Below are 25,019 nucleotides of genomic sequence, written 5' to 3'. Positions count from 1 at the left end.
ATAGAAGGCATGCTAATCAAGTTTTCAGGTAACCTTAAATTGGCAGTGATAACTAATATGGTAGATAATAGGTTAGAGAGAATCAGGATCCAAAAACCTCTCAGCAGTCTGAAATGATGACATGAACTTAACAACATGAAGGTTAGTGAGGAATAAATGTGATACCCTCTCTGAAGTCCAAACTCTCAACCCTACACATACATGATGAAGGAGATATGCTTAGGCCCAGTATATTTGAGCAGGATCTTAACTGTCATTCATTTATTCAACAGACGTTTTTCAAGCTCCTCCTTTGCTCAATACCGGGGATTTGATGATGAACAAGACAGACATAATTCCTTTCCTTACAGAAACAAATAAGAAATAAAAAAGGATGACACATGTGATGGTAGAATAAAAACAGCATCCTAGGAAATACATAGCTTTAACATTCAGGAAAGTTCACCTTGAGAAACTGACACTAAAGCTGAAATCTGCAGGATGAGTAGGAGTTGGCTTACCAGGCAATGGGGAGAGAAAGAATGTTCTAGTAAGGGAACAGCATTTGCAATGGCCTGGAGGTAAAACGACATAAAACATTGAAGGAATGGGAGGAGGTTCATTAAGACTGTGACATAAAGGGTGGGGGAAATAATGAGAGAAGAAATTGGAGAGGGAGGACTAGGGTAGGTCTGGAAGGGTTTTGCAAGTCACTAAAGAGCTTGGATAGTATTTTTCTGGGATGGGAAACCATGAAAAAGTCTTAAGCAAGCAAGTGACTTAATCAGATTTTCATATTGGAGGGTCCCTAGCAGCTTCAGTGTAGAGAAGGGAAGAGGCAGGAGGGAGAACAACTAGGTGCCTGGTGACCTGTTAGAAGGCTATTGGAGTCATTGAGGAGAGAGATGTTGGTGGCCTCTACCAGTGCAGATGGAAAGAAGTGGGCAGAGCTGAAAAATATACAGAAGAGGAATCAAGGATTTGGTGATGGTTTGGATGTGGGGGCAGCAGAGGATTCAAGAGTGACTCTCAGGCATCTGTCTTGGGACAACTGAGTGGAGAGTGAAACCGTTTCATGATCAGGGGGACAGCAGAAGGGGAGCATATTTGGGAGAGAAGATGATGTATTCAGTTTTGGACATGTTGAGTTTGAGGCGATCGGGTGTTGTCCAAGTGGTGATGTCCAGCAGATAGTTGGATATAAATCTAGAACCCAAGAGAGAGATTTGGGCTAAAGATACAGATTTGGGAACAAACTCAATGAGCCAACAAAAATAGTGAATTCTGTCTTGGGCCATCTTCATAAAAGTAGGGAGCCTAGAATAAAAGAAGTGGTAGTTCTGGCTCTGGAGTGCAAGATGGCACAGGGGCCAAGGGCTCTGGGCTCTGGTCAATGGTGGCTCTGCTGTGTACAGGCTATGTGAGCCTGAGGGCAGTGACTGATGTCTTTGAGTTTCAGCTTCCTCATTATAAATGGGGGATTGTAAAACCAGCTACTGCATGGTATTTTAGTAAGAATAGAATAAGATGGTGAATGTAAAACGCACAACAGTGCCTAGCATATGGTAAATGCTCAAGAAATAATGGGTATTACTGTTATTGTTGTTGTTACTATTGTGTTTTACTCATTGTTTGTAGAACTCACTTTAAAAGGGACAGACAGACTGTGCCTTATTCAGATGAGACACTGAAATGTCAAAGTTTGTCCCATGAGAAATGGTTCAAGAGTCTGGGACTGGTCGGCTTGATACACAGGAGATTTGAGCTAGCACTTTTCAAATACACAAAAGACTTCCAGGAGAAAAAAGCGATAGAATTGCCCGGTGGGACCCCAGAGGATGGAAGTAGGATGAATTGACAGGAGCTATAGGAAGACTGACCTCAACTCAATATAATGAAAACCTCCTGATAGCCAAAATTCTCTAAAGATAGAATGGTTTATGTTTTTGGAAGGAGGGACTTCCTCATCTCTAAATTAGGGATCCTTTGATTGCAGTTGGAAGAGTCATACCTGTTATTGGAGGAGGGGTTGGATGTGGCCTTGCTGACTGCAGAGGGAGTGCCTGGTTTGAATACAGTGTTTATTTAGGGCCTGGTGTCCTCAGCAAGTTCATTAAAATTTATTACAGCATTCATTCTCACACCAGTTCTCTAACCATAAAAGAGATTGTTGTCTCCACTGAGTAGGGCAGGGGCTGAGATTTTTTAGAGAAACACCTCCCTCACATGGGCCTGCATTCTACAACTGCCCAGCCTTCATGTCCCAAATGCACACAGCACAGTGTCATGGGTAAGGGGCACAGACCCGCCCCGGAGTGCTGCTGTGAGGTTTTGGTTTTTCACTGACCCCTCCTACCCCCTGCATGCACCATTATCCTTCCCTAGCTGAGCAGTCGCCTCCCTTCTCAGCCCTCCCTCCGGGGTACAGCTTCAGGGAAGGCACAGTGATGTGTAATAAATAAGAGGAGGTCAAGACTTTAAATCTCACCACCCTGGGTTTATTTTCTGATAGTAAAATGGAAGGAAAATAGAGTGAAACCTCCATGATTTATGGGCTCCCTTCCCTTCAGAGGTTTTCCAGTTGCATCTTTGTGCTATGCTTGACATTTATGATATAAGGTATTAATACCTGGAAAGACGAGCTGCTGGTGCTAATTATTCAGACCTGCTCTGACAGTGAACTGGTGAGCAACACTCATATGTCAGATCCCAGCTATGCATCAAGTCTTTAACTTAAACTTGGTGGGAATTATGAGGCACTGTGGGCTTTTGCTGTATAGATTTCATGGAAAGTCTCTATGATATCTTAGTAAATCAGCCATGATGGAGTTGCTGAAAAGCAAGCCAATAACTGTCTGATGTACGGAATCCCCAGGAAAGTTTTTGACTTAAGAAATGTTCAAGAGACACTATGGTGATACAAAGGAGGGAAAATGGAAATAACAGGACTAACTTTTCTTAATTCAGAAAGGAAAATGTTTGCCTCCTCTTCTAATTCTTCAGGTTGTCAGATGTGCCTGGTTTCTAGTAGCTATTTGTAAAACTAATCATTTTAACAGTATCAAACAGACTGGGTTTTTACACTTGATAAATTTTTGATGTTGAACCTTTGAAAAATGCAGTGATGTGATTTTTTTTTCTCTCAAGAGTTTCTCCTCAGAAGCCAGTGCTAATTTGCAGATGCTGACACATGACTAATGGTTTTATCTAAAAAGATTAATACACATTAAATCAATATAGGACTAAGGACTCATGACTGTATAGACTTTTGTCATGAGAGAATTCAGGCTTTGTGATTCTGACAAATATGTTGGCAGTTGTGTCCTTATGAGGGATGGCAGTTCATTAGTTAATTGGTCAGTCAGCCTGGTAGACCCGATCCAACAGTCAATTCTCTCTTCTTCCTTGTTAAAGAACACTGATTTTGTTCAGGGAGCAATGTGCTCAGCCCCAGGTGATGAGATATGATTGGTCTAAGCCAATTCTGGTGAACTATGCCTTTGCCTGTGAGTGGTTGAGGGGCAAGGAGGTGACCTAATTCTGGCCAATGAAGTGTAAGAGAAGTAAGTGAGGGTTGAATCGGTTGGAGGGAGAAGGGAGAGTGGTTTCTGGAAAAAAATAAAAGGAAATCATCATGTGGGAGTTAGTCCTTTTTGTCTCTGCTAATTTCCTTGCTGATTTTGGATGTGGTTGTGAGAAATCTGGTGCCTGGAGCTCAGCAGCCATATTGGGATCATGAGTGGAGGCCATAGCCAGGGCTTTGGGTGGCAGGACAGAAAGATGGAAAGAGCCTGGCCTCTCACTGACATCATCAAGCCACCAAACAACTCTGCCGACCTCTGGATCTCTTTTTAAACAAGTAACAGATGTCATGATTTAAGCCACCACTAGTCAAATTTTCTGTATATTGCTGCTGGAAATATTCCTAACAACTACAGTCAGTTAAGTTTGCAGGCCTGGGAATTATTCTCGCTCTATTTTTTTAATTCATAGAAGTCATCCTTACATGTAGTAAAACAAAATGTTGGACAATATATAAAGTCATTAAATAACAAATGAACATCTGTTATCCCACCTCCCAGTAATCTCCTCAGAGGAAACCACTTTTAATTGCTTCTGTTAGTCCTGAATGGTTATGACTGTAATTTAAAGTAATTTGACTATTCTTCTATTCCTAACATATTATTTAGACAGTATCTTTTGCCTCCCCACTCTGAAAGATGAGTAATTTATTTCTAACTTCTACTCCCTCCTCATATTTATTACATTTACTCTATTGGTTACATTTATAGCTTTAACTCAATAAATATCACTTTTTACATTTTTACTCTGTAAATGTTATTAAGTGAAGAATCAAGTGAAGTGGTTTAATCCCTAGAAAAGAGAATGCAACCCTATAATACTAAACTATTCAAGGGAACATGTTCTAGGCATTGGATTCTCTATCTTTACATTCAAATTCTTCAAAATCATGCCACATTTTCGCTGTTCATATTTGTATATTGTTTTCTTGAAGAACTGGTTTTTTTTCATCCTAAATTGCTAATTGCCTTACTTTTTTCTTGTGGAGAGTGGAAACACAAATGTTTTCATTATATCACTAAGATATCAACTTCTTAATCATACTGTTTCTTGGAAGATATTATTCTCATAGGGTCTGACTTCCTATTCTAACTTGGTCGATACCATATTCCCACAGAACTATGAAAAGGCATTGTTCCATTGTCTTCTAGCGGTATTGCAGATGAGATATTTGATGCCAATTTTATTTCAATTTTTCTGTAAATTTTTCTTGATGCTTTTTTAGCTTTTTTTTTCTTTTTCTGTTGTGTTCAATTTTATAAGGATGGATTTGGAAATGAGTATCTATATATTTACTCTGCTTAATAATCTTAAATCTTATGGTTTTTGTTTTTGCGAGTTCAGGGAAATTTTCTTCCATTTCTTTTTTTAAAATTAAAATCTAATTCACATATCATAAAATTCACCTCTTTAAAGCATGAAACTAAATGGTTTTTTGTATATTCACAAAGTTGTGCAACCATAACCACTGTCTAGTTTCAGAACCTTTACATCATCCCCCAAAGAAACCCCATAAGCATTATCAGTCACTCTCCATTGCCCTCTTCCTCCAGTCCCTGGAATCCACCAATCTACTTTCTGTCTCTATGGCTTTGTCTATTCTGAGTATTTCATATAAATAGAAGCATACACTATATGGCCTTTTGTGGCTGGTTTCTTTCACTTAGCATAACGTTTTCAAGATTCATCCACATTGTAGCATGTATCAGTACTTCATTTCTTTTTATGGGTGGATAATATTGAATGTATAAACCACATTTTGTTTATTCATTCACCAACTACTATTTCTTTAATTATTTTCTCATGTCCATTTTTTCAGTTCTTTCCTGCCAGTTTTGTTAGCACAGTGTAGGACTTCTTATATTGATCCTCTATGATTTTAACTTTTCTTCCATATCTTTGATCTCTTTCTTTTAGTTCAATGTTTTTGTAGATTTCCTTAATTTTATTTTCAGCTCTTCCTATTACATGTAAAAATTTTTAGCAACCATATTTTTAACTTCCAGTAACACTTTCTTGTTTCTGGTTGTTCTTTTTTTATAAGAAGGCTCTTTTGTTTTGTTTTATTTTTGTTTTCATGACCTTTAGTTCACATTTATTGAGCACGTATCTAGGTGTCCTAGGCTGGTGTAAGAAACCCCCAAACAGTCCTATCTAGGCAGATGAGGGACATCTTCCTCAGTAGTCATATCCACTGTGTTGTGAATTAAATAAAATAAGGTCCCTCGGAATGCCTGGTACTTGGCGTGTCCTCAGTTTATGTAGCACTTTCTCTCCCTTCTGCTACTAGCCGATCAGGCCAGCTTAACGCCTTTGCTAAGACGGAGCCAGCCTTTCCATTTGTCACTCCCCTGTGCTGTCAGACAAGCTGATGAACTCTCCAGGACTGCTGCAGACCATGTCACATGCCAACAACTTTAGCCTTCTTTTTTTTCATGGTTTGTGCTTCCTTTTTAAGTTCAGGTTTATTGGGGCATAATTTGCAAAATTCACCCTTTAAAGATGTTGAGTTTGATGAGTTTTGATAAGTGTATACAGTCATATTACTACCACCACAACCAAGACAGAGAATAGGTTCATCAACCCAAAAAGTTCCCTCGGGTCCCTTCTCAAGCCTCTCATCTTGGCTGTGGATTTCCTTGAGTGTTAGTGATCAGTCCTATAGATTAGTGCCACGGGTTTCCCCTGCTGCTGTGTGGGTACTGTTTTCTTACAAGCGTCTCTACTGACCATCAGAGCCCAGGGGTCTGACCGTGAGCTCTGTGGGTGGAACATGCTGACAGGAAGGTTTTTCTTTAGGGCATGTGGGTGTGGAGTAGGAAGGTGGCAGTTCTGTAGCTCAAATTCCACAGTCTCTAATTGCTTTGATGCAAGGAGATAGGAATGGGGTGGGAGGGGCTACCTGGACCAGATATTTCATAAACAGTCCTTTAACTAATTATACCAATTGCTGCTTTGCATCCTAGTTCTGCTGTTATTTCTTGTCATCTACACATTTAGGGTCTCCTAGGACTCTGCCACAAAGAATGGCTCCCACCTCTGCTGTAGCCTTCTTCCAAAAGTATTCTGGGTCTCAGCTTCCTTCACTTGGGTTATCCAGTAACATGGTCCTGTCCTCTTTCTTCTTGCCAAAAAATTTGTTGAAACATATTTCTCACTGATGTTCTTCCTCCTAGTCACAATGTTATCATGACTTTATTCCTGCTGTCACCTTGAATCCTACTAATTTTTTGAAAGAAATGCTTTAGAAAAGGAGAATCAATTTAAAAAGAAAACTAAAACACCCATTTCTCATTCCAAACCTTTGATTACCACTAAGACATCGTTCATTTTTGGTCTTTTCTTTTTCTTCCTTAAAATTGTAGTGGGGAGGAAGGGAGCACTATTAAAATGTTCTGTCTTTGAGTTGCAAAGAAAGAAACTTCCTGTAGGCAAAAATCTCTAGTGGATGGGCTGCAGTCTCCTCATCATGAACTCTTGCAGTTATAACATTCTGGCAATAAGGACTCTCCGTCCATGAGGAGGGAGGGAGAGAGAGTGAGGCCCTCCTAGCTTTCACAAACTTCATGAGAGGTTGGTGCCAGCGGGTCCTATAGGGGACCATGGTGAAGCCCTCACATCTGCTCATCTTTTCTTTCTTCTGGGCGTTAGCTGTGACCTCTTTCCTTGCCCCTCCTGTGGAGTACCTGGACATGCTAAAGGACCATAGTAGGGTCTAATGTATGTGAGATGGTGAGAAATCTGACATTCACCTTGCTAAGCCCTATCAGGGATACTGTCCCCGGTGATAAGTTTGCTCCTGATACGTGATTTTATACAAGTCAATGATGTTTTGGGTAAAACTCTCACCCTAGCAGCGGAATCTAGCCCAGTTCTGTCATGAACATCTGTCTGGTTGGAACAGGCTGCTTAACCTTCATACAGGCTCAGTTTTCTCGCCTGTAAAGAGGGGATTGTAATACATACCCTCCTTACATGAAGTAACAGATACACCAGGGTCGTCATTCCTGAGTTTAGGAAAGCTCAAATCTCTCTGCAAATATAAGACAATGTTATTGTGGCTTCCTTTACCCCTGCTCCAGATCCGCACCTGGCCCTGCCCACAAAAACCAGCTGCCCCTGTTTCTTCTGTGACTTGTGCTGGCACCTCGGGCACTGATGCATTTGGCTCTGTCAGTGTCTGCCAGCAGTCACTGGGGTCACTCACCAGTTACACCCTCCCTGCCTGTGGGGCTGGGCAGCCCTCCAGCAGCCAGCCTCTCTGGAATTAGGCTCTGCCGCATAGTCTGCCTTACAGTCACACACCAAGACCTCGTAAGAGCAAGTCACCTCTCCCAGTCAGGGTCACAGGGCATCAGGGGCGAGCACTGAGCTGGAGGGGAAGAAAGAGTCGGTGCATATTCAGGGAGGTGCTGGGTGAGTTTGTGTGTGAGCGTCCATGGGTGAGGCTGAGATGAGCTCACATTTGAAGAATCTGAAGAACCGGGTGTAGAGAGAGGGTGTAGAACATGCTGAGGAGAGGTGATGGGTGTGAATGCGGCTAAAGCTGTGTCAGCGAGGAGCAAGCACGAAGATCAGGACATACGATCTGTGAACTTCATGTTGCTTGTTTCTTTTCACATCACTTCCCCCTCTGCTTCTGTGTATGTGTGCATATTTCCCTCCATTGTGTCTCTTCCCGTCTGCCCTTAGCTGGGAGGGAAATGGGAGGAAATGCGAGAGGCCGGAAGCGGGTAGAGAGAGAATGGCACTCCCTCTAGCTGCCACAGCAGAAACTACAGAGATAACCTGCTTTTCTGTCAGGATAGCAAGAAACCTTTGCAAAACATCTTTTTGCCTGACACTTGGGGAATTCTATTATTTGGGTTTTTTTCCTGAAAGGGAAAATGGGTGAATGAAATCAATGAAAAAGAGAGGCATAAATAAAAAAACAAAGGGAAGCATTCATCAGTGAATTTTTATGGTGCTTAAAATTTTAGTTTTCAATACCTAAAAATGTGGTGTTGGCAGCAAAGACCATCATATCCCTTCTTGTAGTATATGCATCACATTCTCCAAATGGCAAGTAATGTGATCGTGTGGGAGATCAAGATTTGGCCACCCTGAAATATATCTCTTTACCTTGATTGTTTTCTCTGACAGACACTTGACCTCCCCCACTATCTGCCTAAAGAATTTGACATAGTAACTCCTTCCTGGAACAGATCTTCTATCTGATCGCTGTAATATAGCGTAAAATAGATGTTACAATAGGAAAGGCACCAACAAGCCCATCTTATCAGAAGTTCTGTCTCTCTGGCCACATTCTCTGGATGGCCCTGCAAGGAGCTGCCAGAAAAACATTGACATTTATAAGGGAAATCCCCATTTGTAAAGGTATCTCCCTCTCTGTATTGGGAAGAGGGGGATGACCACATTTCTAGAAACTTATCAATGTGGAAAGTGAGGCCTTAAATCCTCATAATAACCTTACTCCTGTTTACTGTGCTTTAGTGGTAATCTCCTGTAACTGACTCCCCTCACCCCCAACATCCTCCTTTGTCCTTAGCTCAACATGGTATTTAAGACGAGAATTTCTGCTATTGTGTTGAGAAACGCAGTGTCCCTGGTTTCTCTCATGTATACATGTTATTAAACTTGGTATTATTTTCTCCTGCTAACCTGTCTTGTTAGTTATTTGGCCAGCCATAAGAACCTTAAGGGAAAGGGCAGAGGGGGATTCTCCCTCTTCCCCCACAATCATCAACAGCAAAAGGGTGTATTTTTGGGGTTTCAGGGCATGAGATCTCTCTCACCAGCAGCCTGAAGCATTCCATCACATTTTCTTCTCAGACCTAGTTCTTGAAGCCCTATTCATCAGGGAGAGGGTTGGAGCTAGAAGGCAGGGAAAAGTGAATAAGACGAAGTTAGGCTCAAATGCTGAAACCCTAGTGTTGATAACATGGAGTCCACAGGCTTGGAGCTGGCTGCATTGCCCTCAACTTCCAGGTGAGAAGGCAGAGAGGTCCAGGGCTGAGTGACAACTTCAGGGAGGGACACAGGTGAAATTCTGCTCTGGGAATCCCCGATCTTGGAGTTAGTGCATCCCGAGAAAAAAGTGAAGTGAATGAAAGTGAATGAAGTGAATGAAAGAAGAGAAGGGACAAGTGTTGAGTCTGTCAGATGTGTGATTAACTGAGCACTATTATATTCCAGGTGTCTTACATAATTATATTACCTATCCGTCCCAGCAGCCCAGTGAAGCAAATCCAGTTTTATGATCCCATTTTACAGATGAGACTGAGGCATAGAGAGTCTATTTGTCAAAGTCATATGGCTTTGTGGAGCTTTGTGGGAGCTTTACAGAGCTCCTAGCCTCTGTTATTCCAAACCTTGTGTTATTCTTCTAATGGGAAGCAAGAAAAACATATCATATTCTAATTACTCAGTAGAACTACGATATTTAAATGCTGAAGAAGTGTCTGAGCCTGTCTAGTCTATCTGTGTCAATATCTTCATTTCAAAGTTGAAGAGACCAAATTGCCCTGGGTCAGGCAAGGCAGGCTTGGAAGGCTTTCCCATCTCAGTAAAGGGGACCACCGTCTACTCAAGTCTTCTAGCCAAAAATCCAGGTGCCGTCTTGGTGACTCTCCCTCACCTCACACATGGATCCATCTTTAAGTCCTGCAAGTTCCAACTCTAAAGTATTGAATCCTTCCCCTTCTTTCTCCTGAACTTACGCAGTCATCTCCTAATTAGTATTTCTAATTTCACTCTCCACCCATTAGCCGTAGTGATCTTTAAAGAATGGAGTCTGCCACTCCTCTGCTTAAAGCACATCAAATACTTCTCATATACTTAGATTAAAATCTAAACTCCTCACCATGACTGCTAGGCCCTCCATGAGCTAATCCTTTCCTACTGACCTCACATAGGGTCCCTCTCCATCCTGCTGTCTCTTGACACACTGGCCTCCTTTCTGTGCCTGGGGCATGTTAAACTCTTTCTCATCTCAGGATGAGATGCATGAAATGCTCTTCCTTGGAATCTGGGTAACACCATTCCATCCGTCAAGTCTCTGTTTAAATATCAGAAAAAGCTTCCCTGACAGCGCCCCCCCTACAGTTACTATCTACCACATTAACCCATTTCTTTCTTTCATAACATTTATCACTATCTATAATCTTCTTGATTATCTGTGTAATTGTTCATTGTTTTTCTGCATTAGAATATAAGCTTCTTGAAGGCAGGGACTTGGCTGTCTTTCATCACTGTTTTCCAAGGCTTAGACCAATGCCTGACACAGAGAAAATGCTTCAAAATATTTGTTGAATGAATAAACGACCAAATAAGCTCATGCTTCTTGATTCCAAGCCGGTGTTCCTTCCTTCACTCACTCACTAAGATATAAGACCTTAGAGACATTCTTGGGACATTGAAAACAGAAAGTCTGTCCCCAATGGCTAGTAGAGTCAGGAGAAGAGAGAAGTGGGAAGAAGAGAGAGAGCCTGAACCCAGGATGAGGAGCATGGGAAGGAAGATCAGGGATTGAGTCTCGACTGTGGCCTGTGCCAAGATCTCCAGTGAGTATTTCTTGATTTATCCACAAACATTTGTGATGGAGTCTTTTTACACATAACAGCAAATTCCAAAGCAGCAGTGGCAGCAGAAAAGAATGAAAGGCTAAGGAAGCAAGCCCTGAGAAGAGAAGGTAGCTTTTGGACAACAGTTCCTTCATCTCAGCATTTTTCATGGATTTCACTGTGGGGTAATAATAGTTTTACTTGCACATATGCCTTGAAAATAAAAGTGATCTCATCTATTTTCAAAATGAACATGATTAAGCACACTTTTAAGTTTTTCCTTCATTTTATATTTTTAGTAAGTGCAATGGTTACCTTCCCCTCCCCCCAAATCTAGGTGGCATATTCTGAAGTAGCAGGAAGCTCACTCCCCAACAAAATTATCTTCCTCATTTTGCTTAAATTTCCTATAAGTATCTGAATATAGCTCTAAAATGTTAAGAATTAGTATCAACAAATACTCATTGAGAATTTATTCTGTTCAAACCTGTAAGCCTTGACCATAATACACAGACTTCAAGGACCTCGAGGACAGTCTGTGTTTGGTTCATTTTTAGTGTTCCACGGCCCAGAACAGAGTAGGCCCTCACAAAATATTGGCTGGTAAATGAATACATATATCATATTATGCTAGGTACTTGTGAAACTAATAGCCACTGTCCTCAGAGTGCATAGTAGATGTTCAATAAGTTTTTTATAAGGTGTATGTAGTTGGGGGGTGCAGATAGGAGACAGTAGCACAAAGTAATACAGAGTAATATCCCAAGAGAAGTGCAAACCAGTAGTTTGGAGATGGAAAGGAGGGAATTATGACTTGTAATTTCAGAATCAAGGAGGGTTTTGTGAAGGGAAAGTGTTTCAGGATAGGAAAAATGGGCACAGATTTGTTGAATGAGTGAATGTGTTTTCCCAAAGGGCAGAAAATGCCAAGGCAGGAAAGACTAATAAGTGGAGTGTAGAATTCACGCAGGAGAAGAAAAGCCAGTGCATGGAGCACCAGGGTGAGGAGACCATGCTGCTGAGGCTCAGACTCCAGCAGAAGGAATTGCTACAGGCAGTGGGAATAACTCTTGAATCACAAACTGGAGCATGCAAGATATTCCTCTGAGCCTTCATCCCACCTTGCTGGAAGTAAATTCAATCTGTCATTTGGGGGTTCTTTCTCCCTCTCTCAGTATCTCAGAGACTTTTGTGGTTCCTTGAAAAATAGAGGAACTTGCGCTAATTCTTGGCTCATCATGGTAGTCCTATTATCAAAGCTGTCACAGACTCTTAAATGGCAGCAGTTCTGTTTCTGTGCTCTTTTTGGGCTGCAGAAATCTTTCTTTACAGGTGAGCCCTGTTGCCCAGGGTTACAGCCTCTTTCCTTTCACCACACAGTCTTGTACCTCGGAGGCCCTGTCTTCTCTCCCAGGTACTGGCAGGAGTAGGACATGGGTCTCTGCTGTTTGTGGAAACCAACAGGCCTTCCTAGTATAGGACAATCTCCTTTCTCTCCTTTGCTACATCTGCTTCTGCCTCCCTCCTCCAGCATAATCCACTTCTGGAACTCAAGCACTTGAAGACCAAAGAGAAGGTAGGGGCAGTAGGAAGTTTGCTTTCAAGCTTCTGATGCAAAGCTCCCTGAAATGAGGCAACAATTAACCTGGCTACTTGATTGGAATAGGGGAAGAAAACACTGGTACTACAAAGCACAGACTAATAGTTCAATAAATTACCCTTCATATACTTGATTGGGTGGACAATGAGAAGCCACTGAAGATTAGTCAGTAATAGTATTCATATTTATTGTTCACTTTTTTTTTCTTCCATTAGGTTAAGCATGAAGGGGAAAATGCAAACAAAAAAGAAAAACATGGTAGAGGATGCTAGAATTTGGAGATTTGGTAGACAGGGTCTTGTAGGAAACCTGTTTAACACGGCCAGCTAATCTCCTGGCTGCCCACCGCCCTTTTCCTCCTCACTTTGTTTAATCCAGGGCTGAAGCAGGTGGCCAGAGTCACAGGGTCGAGAGGATTCCTGTTGCATCTGGCTGGGAATCAACTCTTCTTTTTTTCCTGGACCTTATATTACCTTTGAAGGCTATCTAAGGAGAGATTTTACCTGAGGTCATTTTCAAATAGGGCTTCTGTGTTGGTAGAAATCGCACTAGGCCTCAAGGAACAGAAACCCAGAAAACAGTGACAAAAAAATTAGAGCTTTTATTATTCTTACTTACATTTGGAAGTAGGAAATCTAGAGCAGATACTGGGGTTCCATGAAGCCCACAGGACCCTCCTATATTTCCACTCAGTAATCCTTACCATCTTCTTGGGGCCAATATGGTTGTCCCACCTCTAACATTATGTTTCTAGGCAGGAAGAAGGGTAAGAACAAAGGATCCCGTAAGTTGAGTCTATTTGCCTTTTAAAGAGCCTTCCCAGAAGTTCCATCTGGTGACTTTCATTTATATTCCATTGGCCCAAGCTGTGTCACATGGCCATTCATAGGTGCAAAGAAGGCTAGGAAATGCAGTTTTCAGCTGGGCACATTGCCACTCTAAGAAAAACTAAGGTTCTCTTAATAAGCGAGAAGGGGTAATGGATACTGAATGACAACTACCAGTGACTGCTACATTCCCTACCATTTTGCCCTTTTATTCAAGGTAATGTGCCTTCTGGGAGTGCAGACCAAAGTTGTAGCAAACATAAATAAATCTAAAAACTCTTCTCTCCTCTGTGCACCCACCAAAAGGCATATAAGTGATTTTTGTATTGATATTTCATATTATGCACATTACAATGTCCATCCATTAGCATAGATCGTCCTGAATTGATTGTATTTGTAGATGCCTGTGTGTAGTTATTTATATGGCTGCCTCTAACGGCCAGTTCATTATGAAGTAACTTTTAGTGCTTTCCTCTTCTCTCACTTTCTGCTTCTCTATGTGGACCATCTTATCTATACAAATACTTCAACAACCACTTATTTCCAGCTCCCAAATCTTTATATCTGAGCCAGTCCTCACTCATGGCTGTTCAGTCCGATGTACCTAACTTCATTCAGGATAAAGACTTAGTCTCGCGGATGCCTTAATTTCAGCATGCCCAATTGAACTTATTATCTTTCCCTCCCAAACTTTTACCTCTTCTGTATTGCTCACCTCGATGAATGTACTTGCCCAGGCCAGAAAGCTGGGAGTCATTCCTGAATCATCTCTCACATCGTTCCTCCCCACAACATTGGATGTTAAAGTCTTGTCCAGATAGTATACTGAATACTTTTTTTTTTTTTTTTTTTTGCTGAGGAGGATTGGCCCTGAGCTAACATCTGTGCCCATCTTCCTCTATTTTCTATATGGGATGTTGCCGCAGCATGGCTTGAAGAGCGGTGTGTAGGTCCATGCCCGGGATCCTAACCCGCGAACCCCAGGCCGCCAAAGCGGAGCATGTGAACTTAACCACTATGCATGGGGCCAGCCCTGAATATTTTTACATTTGTCCTCTTCTGTCTAATCCATTGCCACCTCTTGGGTTCACCTAGTTTGGACTAGCTGTTTTTAGCTATCTCGTTGCCACAAGAAATATTTGTTAGATTTCTTCAGATCTGTAGTTCTCTGTAATATTTTTCAAATTATTGTGTTTTCATTTAAATTACTTTTTAAAAATATAAGCAAAATATAACCTGAATGGCTGCCTTAGAACTGAGAACTGACAATTGACTTCAGCGCCTGCTTGTGCATTTGTGTTTTTATTGTACCAATGGGCATTACTATAATTATCAAGAGCTTACACGAAAAAGAAGGCAGAGGGGCTTTGTACCCCCAAATGAGGCATCTGGGACAGAAAAATTTCAATGAAGTCACTGTCTTTTGTTATATTAACAAAGGTTTTACCCTAGTTCAAATAATTAAAACCATCACACTACCCAAGTTGCTGAATTCGAAAGAACCTATACTGGGTCAGCCAGTCCTATGTTAGGAGTGGAAATTTGTTTCTACACAAACAATATCATCTGTCACAGTGAATTAGTAATATTAATTTGGATGTTACTATTTTTGATTAAATTTAATATGCAAATTTTTATAGTTGCATAAGAACTATAAGCATTAAATAGTTTTAGGTTTGTACAAATCTTAATAACCATATACTAATAATGTCGAAGGGGCTCTCCGGGTCTGTGAGAACTTTTCCTTTTAAAGAGGGTACATGTATTACTCAAGTGGGCTGGAGTAGCGTCAGCAAACTTTGTACGTAAAGGGCTGCCTAGTAAATATTTTAGGCTTTGGAGGCCACACAGTCTCTGTCAAAACTATTCGACTCTGACGTTATAGCGTGAAAGCAGCCATAGATGACATGTAAACGAATGAGCTTGTCTGTGTCCAACTTTGTTTACAAAACCAGGCAGCAGGCCGACTCTTGGCCTGGAGAATACAATCCTAGCTCCTTGGCTTGACATACAGTCTGTTCGCCTCTCTAGACTCCTCTCCTACCCACTCTTCCAAACATTGCCTGTGCTCTAGCCATACAGAACTGCTTGCATTTCCCAAGCATGTCACACTCTCCTGTGATTCCATGCCTTAGCAAATGCTCTGAGACATCCTTCCCCATCTTCTTAAACTGACTAACTCCTACTCACCCTTGAAGATGAAACTTACAAATTGCTTATTCTCAGAAGCTTTCTTTGGCTCCTTGTGGCTGAATTTATTTTCTCTCTGCTCCGTCTGTGCTTCTTTATATTCACTCTGTGCTCCCATAACACTTTCAGGAAATTCATCTGTGTTGTGATTGGGTATCTCCTTGACTATTTCACTGTCTTCTCTTCTAGAATGAGCTCCCTCTTCTTTACGCATGTTCTGCTCCACCCTTCTTATGATTACCTCCTACCCCCAAGTTTAGAGGATTGATGGAGAGAATAGAAGGAAATGAGAAGGAGGGTGAATTTCATATTGACTTCATATGTACCCAGAGAAACTGAGAAAAAAATCCCTGAAATGCCTGAGTTTTCCTTGAATTGGCAAAGTTAGGTATTCTTCTATCTGTGGAAATGGGGACCTGTGAGCTAAGTCAGTTTTGAGGAAATAAAGAGAGTTTTGTGTTTGCACATCTGGGTTTTGTGACTGTAAAATTTATGCCTGTGGTAGAAGTTATTTGACTTTGACAAATGGAAGGAATGAAAAAATGAGACAAAGGAAAAGAAAACATATTGTGTACGTTTGGGGTGTGGGTAGCTGAACAGAGTTGGAGATGTAATGACCAAAGTCTGGAGTCTTGGGCAGGAGGAAGCCCAGGGGGAGCTGTTTAGGGAAGCAAGCTGAGAGGGGTGGTGGAAGGCATGGGGGTGGGGCAGTAACCCGGAGTCCTGGGCTGGTGAGATCTGGGGACTCAGAGGCCAGTGATATCAGACTTTCTCTGTCCCTCTGCGTCTTTGCCCCTCCCTTGCTTCTCCCTGCTCCCTTCCTCTATTTCTGTTTTCTCTAGATGTTTCTACGTTGCCTTGCCGTCTCCTGAATTAGCCATGATATAGTACCAAAGTAAATATTTTATTACTTATTTAAATTTTCTTTTCCATATTCTGAAGTTTTGATGTATGTCAATTGATCCTTTTCTTCTTAAAGTGAAAACAAAATACATAATAATTCTTTAAGTCACTTTTAACTTTTAGAAATTCTAATTTTTTTTCTATATTGCTTTCAAGGAAAAAAGTGATTTCCATTATGATTACACATTTTAGGAAAAACTCAAATCACAAAAATACAAAATTAAGGATTACTCTTTTGTTCTATTTGAAAACATAATTATTTCACTTAAGGGAAAAAAGAGTATATTAAAAATTGAGTAGTTTTATTAAGCCATGAATGACTAACAGTGAAAATCCTATAGAGAAAAGAAAGTTAGTTATTGTTCCAAAAAAGGGTAATGAGATAAAATCAAGGATAACCCCTAGCATCACCACCACCACCACACACCCAAATATGCATATACAAGCCAGGGGGTAAATATACTGTGGCTGAGTTTCCTAATCAGAAAAATATCTTTGAAATTTTAAAACCCAGTTGTAATTGTAAGGTTTAAGGAGTGATCCTAAGACTAGACTAGATCCTTGACTAGATCTCTGAGCAGGTCTTTTTCTATTTGTGATTCAGATCTTTCTGTGGGAATGTCAGTATTATATATCCACTTACACACCAGACACTGGTCACATATATATCACTAATAAACAGGAGGTAATAAAATCCTCAATGGGAAATGACATTGGACACATTTTATTGTAAAGATTACTGCTTATTATTTGGGAAATGTTAACGCTTGTCATGTGATTGTGCAAATCAAACTCTTCTGCCTCAAGTAGTTCTCATTAGATGATGATGTTAGTGATTTTATGCAAACGTGGACATTTTACCGCATATTTCTAACATGTTCCAAATTTCAGACAATATTTTTTTATAAAGAAGACCTAGGGTCTTCCTTTAGTCAGTACATGGAGTTTAGTCGTCCTTCACTGGAAACATCATCATCTTCACACCATTGAGGGCTTGTTGTGTGCCAGACATTGCATGTGTAGAAACTCAATGCTCACATCAACCGTATAAGATGAGTTCTGTGATGACCCATGTCACAGATATGGAAGCAGATACAGAAAGGGTAAGTAACTTGCCCAAAGTCACACAGGTGGTGAGTGTCATCCTGGCTCCTGAGACCGTGTGCTTCACCTCTATGCTTTACTTCTTCTCAGGATTCTGATTCCTAAGTGTACCGATTCCTTTCATTGCTGCAGGATATTCATCCTCTGTTGGTGTCTATTTATGATCTATATCCACCTTTTGTGAATAAAACCAATAAAGCTTTGTCTGTATAAATGACCTGTGTTAATGTCTCTTGGCATTAAGATGGCTCATAGGGAAACAGAAATTATATTTTGCAGTCCTTGTCTGGTCTCCTCAGTAATGGATTATGTCTACAGGATATGAATTGAACTGGTTGAAAAAGTGAAAGAATCATCATTAATAACAGGACAACTGACATCATATGGCTCCTAATGTGACACATTGAGAAGGACACAGCATCACCTATGTGATAGTACTGCCAAAATGTTTCACTTGAATCTAATCATGAGGAAACGATCAGACAAACACACATTAAAGGACACTCTGCAAAGTAGCTGACCTGGACTCTTCAAAGGCGTCAATGTCATGAAAGACAAAAAGGCAAAGGAGCTCTTTAAGATTGATAGAGACTAAAGAAACAGGACCACGAAGTGCAATGCATGGTCCTTGTTTAGATTCTAGATCAGGGGAAAAAACAGCTATAGAGGACATTGTTGGGACATATAGGAAATTTTGGATATGGACTGTATGTTAGATAATGTGCAATTTCCTGAGTGTGATAATTGTATAATGGTTATATAGGAGAATGCCTTTGGTCTTAGGAGATAGATGATGATATATGCATGTGTGCATATAAATATAAATATATATATACACACACATATAGAGCAAGTTAACAAAATGTTAGCAATTACTGAATCCACATGAATGATAAATGGATGATTATTATACTATTCTCATAACTTTTCTGGAGGTTTGAAATGTTCATAACTTTTAAAAATATATATGGGATTAGGCAAGATTAGCCCAGAGTTGGACGTGGTTGAAGCTGGGTGTTGAGTACACAGAGATACATTATATTATTCTGTCTACTTTTTTATATGTTTGAAATTTTTCCTAATAAAAAATTTAGAAAAACAGACAGACTCAGTCAGATTTCACAGCACTGATTCTCCGTAAATGATGAGGATAAACTGCCGTGAAGATTCTCTTTGCCTTTCTGCATCTTGCCCTACCAAAACTCCTACCCAGCCCCAGTTACCATTTTCCCTTGCCTGGATCCTGACTCCACCCCCATTTATTATCCAGCCTGAAGTCAAGAGCTTTTTTTCTGTGTGTGGAGATTAGCCCTGAGCTGACATCCGTTGCCAATCCTCCTCTTTTTGCTAAGGAAGGTTGGCCCTGGGTTAACTTCTGTGCCCATCTTTCTCTACTTTATATGTGGACGCCGCCCCAGCATGGCTTGATAAACTGTGCATAGCTCTGCAACAGGATCAGGACCTGCAAATCCTGGGCCTCCAAAGCGGAGCACTGGAACTTAACCACTATGCCACCACACTGGCCCCTGTTTTTTTTTTTAAATGCAAAATTGATCTTCCCAGGCCGCACTTAAAAGCCTTCGAGATCTGCCCCTTGTTTTAGGAGGAAACTCACCACCCTGCACAGCCTGTCCTTCCTCCCTCTCCACCTCCTTTCCCTGGGTTCTGGGCTCACAGCTGGTTTAGGTCTCTGATTCTTACCCCATCCTTCCCTATACCGATGGAGAGGCTGGTCCCTCTGACTGGAATGCTCTCTTCCCTGTTCATCTAGTTAGAGCTTATTCATTCTTCAAAATTCACTTCTTTACGAAATCTTTCCCTGGTCTATCTGCTTAGGGTAAAGCCCCCAGTGTGGGCTTCCATGGAGGAAGGCACATTTCTCTGCTAACATTTGTCCCTGTTGGAATTATAATTCTCTGTGATTGGATTAATGCTTTCCTTTCTTACTAGGTTGCAAGCACTCTCGTGTATTGTTTTGCTTACCATGTATCCATAGTAGATGCTTGATACTGATACATATTTTTTAAAATAGGTTTTTTCACTAAAAATATTTATAATTTTTGTCTTTATAGAATTCCATTGCACTTATCTTAAAAAGGATAGGAGATTGTCTCCTCAAGCTTAATTTCAGTTCTTCGATTGATGTGATCCCTCTGACAACGTAGAAATATTATTGTCATAATGCTCCTTGAAAAATTGGTTAAGTCACTCGGCTTCTGTTTCCATTCACAGTTGATATGACTTCATGCAAAATGATGCAGCAGTTCACATCATTCTGTCAGTCCCCATCAAGGAAATATTGTTTTACAAAATTAAAATTGTGAATCAATTCACAGGAGGATGTCGTCAAATAAACAAAGAATCATCGCTTATATTATACTGCCAAGTTTTTGATAAGCTTAATTCCTCTAAATGCATTTAACTTTAATGAAGAGTAATACAATTTAATAACAACATAAAATGGAACCATTTATCTTCCCAGTCCTAGACATTAGGCAGATGTCTTCTCCTTAATACATCATTTCAAATGCAAAAAGTTTTTTTTCCTTCTTCAGATTTGTCTCTCATTTCTATGTGTGGCTTCAGGAGTGATCTGTATGTACATATTTAATTAAATCACTCATCGGGCTGCAGTTTTCATGGTTGGAAATCTCTGGGATTTGTTCTTTTAAGTTCCTGAGGCAATGATATTTATCTAACCCAATAAAATTTCATAATTATTAATATATTAGTCAAAATTATTTCGGTTGCAAGTGACATAACACCAAACTCTAACTGTCTTAAGCAAAAAAGGGCATTTATTGGCACATGTAACTGGGGAGACCAGAAGTGGATGCTGCTTTCAGGGGCTCAGATGAGGTGGGTAAGGGCCTCTCTTCATCTCCCGCCTTTCCTTCCTCTGTGCTAACTTCATTTTCAGGTAAGCGCTCTCCTTATGCATGGCATGGGAATGTTCGTGAAGCAACACAGTGGATTATTTATTGATATAGGGTGACCTTCAGATATTTAAATGTGGTAAGCGGCTCTGGCTGAGACTAAACTGGGATTTGGAGTCAGCCCGGGTATTTGTTTGTGTGATTTGCACTTTTTTTTGGCTTAAGGAGAGGTTTCGTTATAGGGCCTCCGGGAGAGGGGCAAGGTGGGGAGGCATCACTTGGTGCTATCTCCCACATCGCCCAAGGACTAATTTTTGAGCCTCTGTGGAAAGTAAAATTATAACAGAAGATGAAATCATTCTTATGATGCATTTTGTAAACTCTGAAGGGAATGCAGCATAGTTTTGGTGCATTACGGGCGTGATTGCATTGAAGTGCTTCCAAGAGGCAACATCAATGCAAGACAGGACAGCATTCCACAGAGCAGCAATGATGAGCCCAAATGCTATAGTTTCATTCCTGAACACCCTCTGGAGACTTCCAGAGCTACTTGGGTCTCTGGGGCACAGAGGCAGAGTATTGTGGATTACAGTAGGAATAGATTTAGCCCATTGTTTTGTGGAGGGTGTTTCTAATTAGTTTTATATGGATAGATTACATGACCCCAAAAGGTTTCTTATAGAGAGAAACAATGCAGAAGACATTGTCAGAGTTAAATCAGAGTAAGTGAATGTGAAGATACAAAGAAATAGAGTATTACATGTTGACAAATATTACAATTTGATAATTCAGCAAAACATGCAACTTACGTAGAAAGCCAGTAGCATCGCGGGATATTTCTCTTTTACTGTTTATAAGGAAGTCATGTTATTGCTGTGTATGGGCTTTCAAAGATAGAACCAGTATTAGAAGAGCTGTTTCAGACAAGTTGCAAATAACTGAGTAATATCAAGATTACTCACATTGAGAACACTTTTCCTATATAACCTCTTCTCTGGTTAAAAGCATTAAAATTTTTTAAGAAGCATATATAATGGGATTGCAGGGATTTATACATTCAAATCAGTCATGTGGTTTGCAAAAGTTAACTGTAAATTGTTATCTAGATAAAGGCCTCTATTTCTTTTGTTTGTATAAGCTGGGATCCTAAATAAAACTGCTGCCAGTAGAATGCTCATTAAAGTAGCTTTAAAATTCCAAATGAAAAGTTATTGATTTCAAAAAGGGTAAACACCACTAAGCCTCTAGAATCATCTGAAGTTATTAAATCACCAATTTAGTTATTGTTTTTATTTTTTTACTATCTTGGTTGTTTATTAAGTAAACTATATAAGGTATAATGTTTGAAATGAAGCTGAAAGATATCAGCCAATAGTTATTTTCCACAGACGTTTAGAAATTAATGATTTGCTGAAAAATGGTGATGGGTTTTAGTCTCCCTTGACCCAAATTCCTGGCCCTCATAAAAAATATAGCTATTTCATGTCTATGGGAAAGGAAGGATTAGAATGGGGGTCAAATGATAAATTTTTAGCCACCAGCATCTAGCCAAAAGAACCTGACTTAGTCCTATCACATTTCCCATGTATATTTATATACTGTACCATTTGGGTGTTATAATAAAAATTTTTATCTGTCCCTGGAGGCAAAATTGAGTTATATATTAAATGGTTATTTTCTTTGTTTTCTGCTTAGGTATGCATGTAATGTGGTAGCATAATATATATTCCACACTTGTTTCTTTCCTGCAGAGAGATAATATTTTTGCAGCTGACAGTGTAAAGACATCCTGTGCTTCCAGAATAAGAGAGAACATATTGGCAGGATAAAATACAGATGTTCTCAATGTTTTTTCTTCCTCATGGTTGTATTCAGCAGAGGTTAACTTTCATGGGCATATTTCTCTGTCCTGGTTTGGGCAGTTGGACACAAAAGTCTACAGTAAATTCAAGATTGTAAAAGGTGATTTCAAGGAAAGTATTTCAAAATGTTTTTAGTGGTGGGGAAGTAGTATAAAATTCATTCTCTCTGCCCCCCGTAAAAGGCTTTTCTCATAAGAATGTTGGAATCAAAAGAACTTTCCTACTTCTCCATGGGGAAGAAACTTGAAATATATCCAATTTTTCTTTTAAGGAATTTTATTTTTCCTAAGTGAGAAACAAATATAAAATTTTTCTTGTCATAATCTAGGAAAAATAAATGGAAACTTCTGTGACAAAGGTGGTATCCTAATCACAAGTTTGATCTCTTCTTTTTTCCCATTTCAGAAAGAAACAACCCGATGAATGTAAAAAGAACATGAGACAATCATTTGTGTGTCATCATCAGAAACCTCTCCTATATTCATGAAGCTGAGGAGTTTTAGCTGAAAACGATAGAGGTGGAAGAGAAGGAAGGGGACACAGATGAGCCACTATTCACATTGTGGCTGTTCATCCTGGGAAAACTAATTCTTCCCTTGTAAGGAGAAGAGAAAAGGTGCCAGATTAATTAAGAATTTAGTAGTTCAAATGAGGACTATCAAATGTGAGCATTCAGATTAAATAATCTTTTGTAAAATAAATTTGCTGTAGAATAAGGGGAAGAATTTGAGGGTGGGGGAGCTAATTTTAGTCAGATTCAAAAGGATCCTATATTAATTTTTTTTAAAGTGCAGACTTCTACAAAAAAGTAGTAATCGGGAAACAATAAATAGGTCTTGAAAATAAAAAGAAGAGTGACTATGACATATTCTTCCAGAAATGTAGTGCATAAACTCCAAGAGTTGGGAATTCGAGAGAAAAGTCAAGAGGCAGAAAAGATTGAGGCAGGAGAAGGAATATTGTTATTATAGGAGTTCCAGAAGGATAAAATACTATACATGAATGAAAAGCAATAATCAAAGAAAGAAAAGAAGACAATTTCTCTGAGGTGAAGGATTCAGTCTTTACATGGAGAAGGCTTACCCAAAACTGGGCAGGTATAATGAAAAGGAATCATACTCAGATGGTTTTCTATGTCCTAGATAAAGAACAAGTGTTGGAAGCAGCCAACTGGAAAAAAAAAAGGTTGCTAAAAAGAAAAAAGTTTGAATGACATTAGACTTATTATTTGCAACACTAATGCTAGAAAACCTCAGAGAAAATGTACAGACTCTGAAGAAAAAGCATTATATTCCAAGAATTATATACCAAACCAAGCTATTATCTAAATGCAAGGGCAAATGAAAGCCTGGTTCAGATTTGTAAAAATTCAGAAATTATATGACTCATGTACGCTTTTTGAAAAATATAACCTAAAGTAGACCTTCAAGAAAAAACTAATCAGGCGGCTGACCCAGTGGCTTAGCAGTTAAGTTTGCATACTCTGCTTTGGCGGCCCGGAGTTTGTAGATTTGGATCCTGGGTGTGGACCGACGCCCCGCTTGTCAAGCCATGCTGTGGTGGCATCCCATATAAAGTAGAGGAAGATGGGCACGGATGTTAGCCCAGGGCCAATCTTCCTCAGCAAAAAGAGGAGGGTTTGCATTGGATGTTAGCTCAGGGCTAACCTTCCTCACAAAAAAAAAAAAAAAAGAAAAATCTAATCAAAATAAGGAATTTAATAAAGATAAAGACATGTTTTAGAAAAAAGAACAGTGAGCAACAAAAATTTAGATTTAAGTCTAAAGAATTGTTTGCATGTGGTTGTGAAACTAAGTACAATTTATAATAAAGAGTTTTAAAAAGAAAATTGTCTATCATAAAAAAAGCTCCCTAGAGATGTAGGATGAAGAGAGAGGTGGAAAAGAGGAAGTAAAATGTGATAAAGTTTTTATGTCAAACGAGGAGGGTCCATATTTGTAACTGCATTCTTAACATTGATGGAGAATAAAGTCAAACATGGTTAAAAAATTTTTAAACAAGACCAATTTAAAATGAGACCATAAGAGAAGAAAGGAAAAAAAAAAAACATAGAAAGTATTATTATTCCAAAGGATGGAAAAGAGTGTGTGTGTGTGTGTGTGTGTGTGTGTGTATGTGAGAGAGAGAGAGAGAGAGAGAGAGAGAGAAGTGGGGGAGCTACAAGAAAATATAATGAGAAGAATCCATGAAATGAGATGGAAAGAATAAAAAGAAAGAGATCAATTAGGTTCCTCTATCACAACTTTACTTCCAGCCCATGGTGGAGTAATTGCTACTGGATTTACCCTTCCACTCTAAAACTGAACAAAATATGTGAGGTGACTATTTTTAGACATTGGAAAATAGGCATTGCAGGAGAGTCCTAGAGAGACAGCAAATACATGAGGCGAGCCACACATTTAACCTGATTCTGTGTCTGGGGGCACTTTCCTGAATGTGGCACAGCAATCTTACTGAGCTGAGGAGGCAGAAATTGAAACAGAGAAGCTGTAAAGGCAGCTGGAATTTTCAAG

At 39.8% G+C, this 25,019-nt stretch overlaps 1 long non-coding RNA gene across 1 annotated transcript in view; it reads left to right on the top strand.

Annotated features, from left to right (window-relative positions):
* Positions 1–24,503, top strand: part of LOC147917282 (uncharacterized) — a 129,495-nt gene extending 104,992 nt beyond the window's left edge. Inside the window, exon 4 of the long non-coding RNA XR_015551969.1 lies at positions 22,891–24,503. This is a non-coding gene — a long non-coding RNA (uncharacterized LOC147917282). The remainder of the gene's footprint in view (positions 1–22,890) is intronic.
* The last annotated feature ends 516 nt before the right edge of the window (positions 24,504–25,019 follow it).

Source organism: Ceratotherium simum, chromosome 4 (genome assembly GCF_057802395.1).
Source record: "Ceratotherium simum simum isolate JZ-2026a chromosome 4, ASM5780239v1, whole genome shotgun sequence".
Taxonomy (NCBI): domain Eukaryota; kingdom Metazoa; phylum Chordata; class Mammalia; order Perissodactyla; family Rhinocerotidae; genus Ceratotherium; species Ceratotherium simum.
The sequence above is the reverse complement of the archived record's forward strand: the minus strand, read 5'-3'. Positions and strand labels throughout refer to the sequence as shown.